The following is a 10,706-nucleotide window of genomic DNA, read 5'->3' on the forward strand; positions in this document are numbered from 1 at the left end:
TTACCTTTACATTTTGGTATTGTTAATTCTTATAGAAACCTTCCAGTGCTAGAGTTTATTGAAATCTGTTAAGTAAAACCATTGTACTGTACCCTGTAATAAACTAACTACTCTACTAATTGCACTAGCCACTGGACTAGTGTATATTTGTAGTATTCGAATGGTGTTGCATTAGCGTATGGACATAAATAAAGTGTGGCAAGCTTTCCCAGATATGTGCTCACGAAAACTACTACCTGTTTTTCTAAATACTAGACGTTTGGGTACTTTAAATTGAACCGCGAAAACGTCTTATATTAAGGAAAAGAGGGTGTAGAGTTCACTCAAATTATCCCGGTAAAGCTAGTCACACCTTTGTTAAAATTAATGTTCATTATGTTATCGGAGGAGGTCTGTATGTTTGTCTCTAATGCCTGTCGGCTACATACCCGACATCATGATGTAATGTTAAGCCATTTCCTTTTGTACAGTGTCACTGAATTGTCAAGGCGGTGATGGCATTTTATTTTAGTAGAACTGCACAAAATTTGCTTAAAAGAAGAGGAAAGGTCAGGAATGGCTCAGTTTTTCAGAAAAAACTATGTATGCCTTCCTGACATCAGCCGTTGTTGCTTTATTTATTCCTTCAAACAGGTGGTTAGAAACAGTCTTGCTACCTTTTCCCATTAAGAAATTGGAATGCTTATATTTGTGAGTCTATGCTTCAACTAGTGCCACTTTTATAGTAATCACACTTTCAATATCTATGCAAACAGGGATGCTTGATTTTAGTGGAACTGCACAAAAAGTCCAACTGGTTCAACATTAGGAGCATGTTTTTTTCCAAACCTTTATATCCAATTGGTGGCACTATGAGCTGTTCATTAGGAAGGTACATGGTTTGCTACTATCTTGCTACTCTTTTTGTACTGTCATTAGATAGTAATACTAGTGGTTTGCATGTGAATTTATTGGCAGGGTGGACGTACATTGGAGGTGCAGGACGGGATTCAATGATTGGATGCTCAATTTCGGTTGTATCGATTTCACCTCTTCCATCACTGCGAACTTGGTGTGGTATATGTTTACTAGCTGCTTGATATTTGTGCAGACAGAGATGTCTGCCCGTTGCTATTTGGCAAACAAACAAAGTGTCCGCAATTTTGGTTGAACTGCACAAGAGAATAGTATAGTCACTGCATGCAGTGCCATTTGAAAATAGACACAAAGATTGGATAGTCACTTCATGGACTGCAGAAAAGTAGTATTGTACTATTTACTGGCCAACACTAGGTGCTTCATTGCTTTGGTCTGATTATACAATGGGCATCATTTTCCCTAAGTTAAAGTTTGTATTCCGAAAATAGTCTCGCAGTGTGATCGAGAGAAGACCAAATCATATTGCAGTGGATGTTCCTCCATCACGTGTGGTTCATTCTCATGGTTCCAGCTGTTGGTGAAACCACTTACGTTTGCAAGAGGAATTGTAGACTTCACAAACAAATTTGTATTTCAGTCTGTACTGAATGTTGGCCAAGAGAAGCATCCATGTTAGTAGGAAGAACAGATGTTTTTTTTAGATCTTTGCTTTTGGAGCTACATACTTGTATATGATCTATGAATCATTGAGATGCATTAACATGTTGATCTTATGTATGGGAATCGTACTAGTTAGTTTTAGTTGCGAGTCTTGCGACGCAAGATCCGAAGTGGCTGATCTTTGCTTTTGCAGCTACATATTTGTATATGCTCTGTGAATCATTGAGATGCATTAACAGTTACTTATTTCTGTTTGCTCAGTGTTTACAAGTTACTGATCGATCACTAGCTAGCCTACAAATGCGCTCCTGGCAGTTTTATTAGCGACGCAAGATGCAAAGTGGCAGTTTTTTGAATAAAAATGCCTACCTCTGAAGAAACTGACAAGCTACACTATCGATCCTACATGGATAAAAATGCCTACCTCTGAAGAAACTGACAAGCTACACTATCGACACTACACGGATAAATAGCGGATCACGCACGTACTACCTCCTTTCCGGTTTGCAGGGCTAAATTCAAGAAACGACCTACTCGATCCTACACGAATAAATAGCGGATCACGCACGTACTAGTACCTCCTTTCCGGTTTGCAGGGCTTAATTCAAACCTCTCACCAACCAAGGTGCTCCCTCCGTCCGGGTTTATTAGTCCCGTGAGCAAAGCAGCAAGACCAAGGCATGGCAATAATTAACGGCATGCAGAAGTTTAAGCCTAATTAATTCCAGCGATTTCGACTCGTTGCATGCTGCTTCGCGTACTGCCTGCGAGCGATTCTGAGTGCCTGCATGCAGCCGGCCGTAATTAAGGCAGCTAACTGATGCGAAAAAAGATACGCTTTAATTGTTGCGGGCGCTACCTTCCCCCAATAAGTACTGTTTCCCGGCCTTCCCCGGTGCCACCGTGACCCAACTCGCCATATCCTCATAAGCTCCCACCGGCCCGACGTCGCTCGCCACGTCCGCCATGCCCCCGCCCGTGCACGGTAGGCGACGCCGGAGGCGGTCACCGCCGGAACTAGTGTTCGGTTTTTCACCGGAAGGCAGACTGAGGGAGGAGGCATTCTATCTGTCTTTAGATGGCAATGCGCAGACCGAGGAGTTGTTTGAGCTTGACCGCATGGCGGAGGAGCAGGAGTTGTTGGAGCGTGACCGCCTGGCGGAGGAGCAGCGTATCGCCGATTTGCGCCGCCAGCGGTACATGGAGCAGCAGCGCACCGACGCTTTGAGTCGCGAGCAGAGCGCCCGCAACTGGGCCGACTACGTGGAGGCCGGCGCCCGACAAATAGAGCTGGAGCCTGTCGGGCACGCACGCGTTCGCGATGCCGATTTTTACTACTAGCTCGTCAAGTGGGTTTCCCGCTTGGAAGCCGAAGCTTCGGTGGACCACGCCGGCATGGAAAGGGCCAACGCGCGCGAGCAACGCGCCCTATCGCACCTCTGGCAAGTCCGAGGCGAGGCGCAGGACGCCGGTGCCGGCGTTTAGCGTGTACCACAGATGGCGGCCGGCATCGTCTAGTTAGCTAAGAGTAAGTTAGTACTTGTCTAGTTGGAGTAGATAGTTAACTTGGCTATGATGGTTGTCAACGTGGAAGTTCAGTACTCTATATGTGGATCAGACCTGTTACTTTGCTCTGAATGTTGAACTTTCCGTTTGAACATATGGAATGAGCTGTTATTTTTTAAATGGGTTGTACTTGTCCTGCACGGGTTTAGAGGCTGACTTGTGGGCCTAGCAAGTTGACGCGTACACAATCAGGAGATGATTGTACATGGAGAGGATGACAGCAGGGGCCCGCCAAGGTCATGGCAGTACGCAAGCAAGTGCCTCCTTATTTCAAGCCAATAAAAAAATGGCTCCTCCTAGTGGATTTCTGACATCTGGGTCCCATGCCATTGTCAACGTAGTCAATAAACGAGAGAATTGCACAACGAGCGGCTGACACCAGGGACCCAGCAGCTCGCCTAGTTATTTTTGTTTTGGGTTAATTTGATAAATGCCTCCGAGAAATGCCACTGCAATTTCCAAACTTTCAAAAATGCCATTTCATGCCATTTCTAGTGGCATTTTTCAAAGTCTGGAGTGGCGTTTTTCAAAGTTTGCAAACTGCAGTGGCGTTTTTCAAAGTTTGCAAAAATTGCAGTGGCATTTTTCAAAGTTTGGAAATTGCAGTGGCATTTTTATGAATCGCCATAATTGGAGTGGCATTTTTCTAATTTGTTTTTGAGACGAAAGCAGGGTGTCAACTGGGCTGTGCGGGACACTCTGGCATGTCTAGACAGCCTTTTCTTTTATATTTACCACAGACCAGCCCAGTAGTTTTTTTTCTTTCTGAAAATGGCTAGCTCAGTTTTTTTGTGATTTGTCAAGTAAGTCGCTTTATCAGGCCTGTTGGACTGCAAATCTTTCAAGACGAGGAGAGCTTCATTCGACTGGCCGAGAAAATGGCCTATCAGTAATGAGAAATGGGTTGTACATTTTTAAAACACATCAAACCGGCAATTAGTTTAAAATATTTTTTTTTCATTTCGAGATTTTAAATTGCATTGATTTTTATGCGTGGACAATTTATTGGATTTTATATTGATATACATTTATTTTTAAAATCAGTCTGAATGTGACTCGAAATTTCGGGATTAAAAACAGTTCAGACCGCACCGACATATGCAAAATTTCGTATAATTTTTTAACCATGGCCACAATATGGGCTGTAATGCTAACAAAAAGAATATGAGCTCCAAAAAAACCCGTAAGAATTAGCAAATGGGCTGTAAACTATTTGAAATAATGGCAGATGGGCTGGATGCTGTTTTCCACAGATTTGAGGCTTTCCACAGATGGCCTGTATACTGTTGGATGTCCATCCAACGGCCGTCGTGCTTCTTCAATCTCTGCTCTTCTTGCTCCAGCCACTCAAACAAGCGCCGGCGGGACTGCCTGCTCCCTCCTCCCCGCGGCCGGCTGTGCTGCCGCGCAGGCCTCACCACCCCACCGTACTCCCATCGCTGGCCTAGCCATCCCTCTACTCACCCACAGCCCACACCTGCTGTTATTCTCCGGCGACGGCAGACGAACCAGTAAACCCTCGTATAGTCGTACTCCCCTCCACGTGGGAAACAACTGCCGAGTCTTCCCTGCCTCCGTGTCGTTCCCTTCCTAGGCCTCGCCGTCTTCCACCGCCCTGGTGCTCTCGGCGTGGCGTGGTCAACGTGGTCAACGACCGACATGCATCTGAAGTGGACTGTACGTTGAGAGGCTGACAGCTGGGTCCACGGCCGCACGCAAGGAAATGCCTCCTTATTACGCGCAAAATAATGATTCCTCCACCTGACATCTGGGACCCACCGAAAGGGCCTCTGTATTTCGCGAAAAAAACGTTACCGCCGCTGACAGCTCGGACCCACCAGCTATATCTTCGCACGCAAGGAAGTGCATCCTTATTACGCCCAAAAAAAGAATACTCCCCGTACGATGTCCACTAAGTTGACGGGGCCTACTAAGTTGACGGGGACGAAGGGCTTTATCAACTTAGTCAATATGCACGATTCTAGCTCGACTAACCGTACGATGTCCATCCAATGGTCGTAGTGCTTCTTCAACCTCTGGTCTTCTTGCTCCAGCCGCCCAAAGCAGCGCCGGTCGTGCCGCCTGCTCCTGCCTCCCGTGGCCGGTTGTGCTGCCGCGGAGGCCTCACCGCCCCCATACTACTCCCACCGCTGGCCAGGCCATCCCTCCACTCCACTCACCCACACCCCCTGTTATTCTGCGGCGACGGCAGCGCAGCCGAACCAGTGAACCCTCGTACTCCTCTCCGCGTGGGCATCCACTGCCGCATCTTCTCCGGCTCCGCGTCGTCCACCACCGTGGTGCTCTCGGCGCGGCATGGTCAATGTGGTCAACAACCGAATTCCATCAGAAGAATACTGTACGTGGAGAGGCTGACAGCTGGGTCCACGGCAGCCGCAAGGAAGTGCCTCCTTATTACGCGGAAAATAATTATTCCTCCACCTGACAGTAGGGACCCACTGGACGGGCCACCAGTATTTCGCGAAAAAAACGTTTGCCCCTGACTGCTGGGACCCACCGGACGGGCCACCGTATTTCGCGAAAAAAACGTTCCCCCTGCTGTCAGCTCGGACCCACCGGAAGTGCCTCCTTATTACGCACAAAAAAATGAATACCCCCTTGCTAGCTGGGACCCACCTTGGTGGGAGGCTGACTTGTGGGCCTACTAAGTTGACGGGGACGGAGGGCTTTGTCAACTTAGTCAATATAAATGATTCTAGCTCCAGTGACCATACGATGTCCATCCAACGGCCGTAGTGCTTCTTCAACCTCTGGTCTTCTTGCTCCAGCCGCCCAAAGCAGCGCCGGTCGTGCCGCATGCTCCTGCTTCCCGTGGCCGGATGTGCAGCCGCGGAGGCCTCACCGCCCCCTACTATTCTCACCGCGGGCCAGGCCCTGCGGCGACGGCAGCCTCACACCGCAGCCGAACCAGTGAACCCTCGTACTCCTCTCCGCGCGGGCTTCCACTGCCGCATCTTCCCCGGCTCCCCGTCGTCCCCTTCCTAGGCCTCGCCGTCGTCCACCGCCCTGGTGCTCTCGGCGCGGCGTGGTCAACGTGGTCAAGGAACGACTTCCATCAGACGTGGACTGTATGTGGAGAGGCTGACAGCTGGGTCCACGGCCGCAGCAAGGAAGTGCCTCCTTATTACGCGGAAAATAATTATTCCTCCACCTGACAGCGGGGACCCACCGGACGGGCCACCATATTTCGCGAAAGAAACGTTTCCCCCCTGACTGCTGGGACCCACCAGCTGCACCTTCGCACGCAAGGAAGTGCGTTCGGGCAAAAAAATGATTCGCCCCCCTGACTTCTGGGACCCACCAGCTACATCTTCGCACGCAAGGAAGTGCGTCCGGGCAAAAGAAAAACAATTCGCCCCCCTGACTGCTGGGACCCACCAGCTACATCTTCGCACGCAAGGAAGTGCGTCCGGGCAAAAAAACAAAACGATTCGCCCCCCTGACTGCTGGGACCCACCAGCTACATCTTCGCAGGCAAGGAAGTGCCTGACAGTCGGGACCCACCTGGTCGAAGCGTACGTAACGTTGTCATTCTGGTCGCGAACGTGTATGTACATACTGGTCGATGTAGAGGCGCACACGTGTCGTAGTAGAGGAGCACACGTGTCGTAGTAGAGGCGCGCACGTAGCATGTACACGTACGTACAGCGGCGAGGGTGCTAGAAAGAAAATACGGCCACGTACGTACGTACGGGCAGGGTCTCGAACGCCTACTCGCGCATACGTACATGGCTGGGTCGGAACGGAGAAACAGCGTCGTCGTCGTGTTCATGGGGAGCCAACCGGCTGGGTCGGAACGGAATGCGTGGTCGTGTTCATCGGGAGGGCTTGGACGGAACAGGCGATGGAAAAGAGGCCTGGCGTACCGCACAACGGAGGAAACGGCCTTGTGTTCGATCGACCACGTTCGAAACGGGATCCTGTTGATCGGGAGGGGCCTGGCGTACCGCAAAACGGAGGAAACGGACCTCCTACGGTCGAAACAGGGGTCTTGTTGATCGGGAGGGGTGTGGCATACCTCAAAACGGACGAAACGGACCTCCTACGGGGGAACTGTTGATCGGGAGGGGTGTGGCGTACCGCAAAACGGACGAAACGGACTTGTGTTGGAGCGCTACGGTCGAAACGGGGGTCCTTCATCGGGAGGGGTGTGGCGTACCGCAAAACGGGACTCCACGGGATACTGTTCATCTCCACCGTCGACCTCCTCCAACCTCCACGGGCTACCGTCGACCTCCTCCAGCCTCCACACGCTCCTCTTCATCCAGCCTCCACCGCGCGCTTCTCCACCGGCTACTGTTCAACCAACCCTCCACGGGCACCCCTCCACCGTCTACTGTTCATCCAGCCCTCCACACCACGGGGTCCTGTTCAACCACCCCTCCACGGCCACCCCTCCACCGTCTACTGTTCATCCAGCCCTCCACACCACGGGGTCCTGTTCAACCACCCCTCCACGGCCACCCCTCCACCGTCTACTGTTCATCTAGCCCTCCACACCACGGGGTCCTGTTCATCCAGAGGCACGCCCCCGCTCACTGTTCATCCAAACCCCCTCGCAACGCTCACTGTTCATCCAATCGATCAGCTTCAGTTAGCAGCAGTAGCGAAGGAATCGCTCGATCGGGTTTAGTTAACAGCCATCGATCGATCGCTCGGGTTCAGTAACGCGTAGCCTGTAGTGCAATCGCTCGGGTTCAGTTAGAGCCCAACGCCTCGCTCGGGTTCAGTTAGAGCCAACGCCTTGCACCTGTACGAGGGAAACGCGCATCGCTCGGCCCCCGACCTCCCACCGTAACCGGCAACTCCCCGAAATTTTCCTCCCCCTCGCTACTACCACGGTTTTTTCCGTCATGGACGGCCCAAAGAATGTCATGCAGCTGCGTCTCCGGCCCGCCCCGGACGAAAAGCCCATTTTCTGTCATGATTTTTTGTCATAGAAGTAGGAGCCCACCACATCTATGATGATACCGGGTTTTGTCACAATTATCGTCATAGAAGTGTCATATGTATGACAGAAAAAAATTTCGTTCGGCCCAAAATGTCACGGATGTGTCTTTTTTTTGTAGTGCACACAAGGTGTTCCTCCAGTATTCGGGAGTTGCATAATCTCATAGTCTGAGGAACATGTATAAGTCATGAAGAAAGCAGTAGCAATGATACTGTAACGATCATAATGCAAAGCTAACGGATGGGTCATGTCCATCGCATCATTCTCCTAATGATGTGATCCCGTTCATCAAATGACAACACATGTCTATGGTTAGGAAACTGAACCATCTTTGATTAACGAGCTAGTCAAGTAGAGGAATACTTGGGACAATATGTTTTGTCTATGTATTCACACATGTACTAAGTTTCCGGTTAATACAATTCTAGCATAAATAATAAACATTTATCATGAAATAAGGAAATAAATAATAACTTTATTATTGCCTCTAGGGCATATTTCCTTCAGTCTCTCACTTGCACTAGAGTAAATAATCTAGTTCACATTACCATGTGATTTAACACCAATAGTTCAAATCTAGCTATATGTGATTAACACCATAGTCCACATCGCCATGTGACCAACACCCAAAGGGTTTACTAGAGTCAATAATCTAGTTTACATCGCTATGTGATTAACACCCAAAGAGTACTAAGGTGTGATCATGTTATGCTCGTGAGAGAAGTTTAGTCAATGGGTCTGTCACATTCAGAGCTGTATGTATTTTGCAAATATTCTATGTCTACAATGCTCTGCACGGAGCTACTCTAGCTAATTGCTCCCACTTTCAATATGTATCCAGATTGAGACTCAGAGTCATATGGATCGGTGTAAAAGCTTGGATCGACATAACTCTTTACGACGAACTCTTTATCACCCCCATAACCGAGAAACATTTCCTTAGTTCTCACTAAGGATAATTTTGACCGCTGTCCAGTGATCTACTTCTAGATCACTATTGTACCCCCTTGCCAAACTCATGGCAAGGTACACAATAGGTTTGGTACACAACATATCATACTTTTATAGAACCTATGACTGAAGCATAGGGAATGACTTTCATTCTCTTTCTATCTTCTACCGTGGTCGGGCTTTGAATCTTACTCAATTTTACACCTTGTAATACAGACAGGAACTCCTTCTTTGACTGATCCATTTTGAACTCTTTCAAAAACTTGTCAAAGGTATATACTCATTGAAAAATCTTATCAAGCGTCTGGATCTATCTTTATAGATCTTAATGCCCAATATGTAAGCAGCTTCATCGAGGTCTTTCTTTGAAAAGTTCTTATTCAAGTATCCCTTTATGCTATCCAGAAATTCTATATCATTTCCAATCAACAATATGTCATCCACATATAATATTAGAAATGCTACAGAGCTCCCACTCACTTTCTTGTAAATACAGGCTTCTCCAAAAGTCTGTATAAAACCGTATGCTTTGATCTCACTATCAAAGCATTTATTCCAACTCCGAGAGGCTTGCACCAGTCCATAAATGGATCGCTGGAGTTTGCACACTTTGTTAGCACCCTTTAGATCGACAAAACCTTCTGGTTGCATCATATACAACTCTTCTTCCAGAAATCCATTTAGGAATGCAGTTTTGACATCCATCTGCCAGATTTCATAAAATATGGCAACTGCTAACATGATTCGGACAGATTTAAGCATCGCTACAGTTGAGAAAATCTCATTGTAGTCAATACCTTGAACTTGTCGAAAACCTTTTGTGATAAGTCGAGCTTTGTAGATAGTAACACTACTATCAGCGTTCGTCTTCCTCTTTCAAGATCCATTTATTTTCTATGGCTTGCCGATCATCGGGCAAATCCACCAAAGTCCACACTTTGTTCTCATACATGGATCCCATCTCAGATTTCATGGCTTCAAGCCATTTCGCGGAATCGGCCCATCATCGCTTCCTCATAGTTTGTAGGTTTATCATGGTCTAGTAACATGACTTCTAGAGCAGGATTATCGTACCATTCGGGTGCGGACCGTACTCTGGAAGACCTACGAGGTTCTGTAGTAACTTGATCTAAAGTTTCATGATCATCATCATTAGCTTCCTCATAAATTGGTGTGGGAATCACTGGAACTGATTTCTGTGATGAACTACTTTCCAATTCAGGAGAAGGTACAATTACCTCATCAAGCTCTACTTTCCTCCTACTCACTTCTTTCGAGAGAAACTCCTTCTCTAAAAAGGATCCATTCTTAGCACCGAATATCTTGCCTTCGGATCTGTGATAGAAGGTGTACCCAACAGTTTCCTTTTGGGTATCCTATGAAGACGCACTTCTCCGATTTGGGTTCGAGCTTATTAGGTTGAAACTTTTTCACATAAGCATCGCAACCCCAAACTTTAAGAGACGACAACTTTGGTTTCTTACCAAACCACAGTTCATAAGGCGTCGTCTCAACGGATTTTGATGGTGCCCTATTTAAAGTGAATGCAACTGTCTCTAATGCATAACCCCAAAACGATAGTGGTAAATCGGTAAGAGACATCATAGATCCCATCATATCCAATAAAGTGCGGTTACGACGTTCGGACACACCATAACGCTATGGTGTTCCAGGTGGCGTGAGCTATGAAACTATTCCA

This window comes from Aegilops tauschii, chromosome 2 (assembly GCF_002575655.3).
Source record: "Aegilops tauschii subsp. strangulata cultivar AL8/78 chromosome 2, Aet v6.0, whole genome shotgun sequence".
NCBI lineage: Eukaryota > Viridiplantae > Streptophyta > Magnoliopsida > Poales > Poaceae > Aegilops > Aegilops tauschii.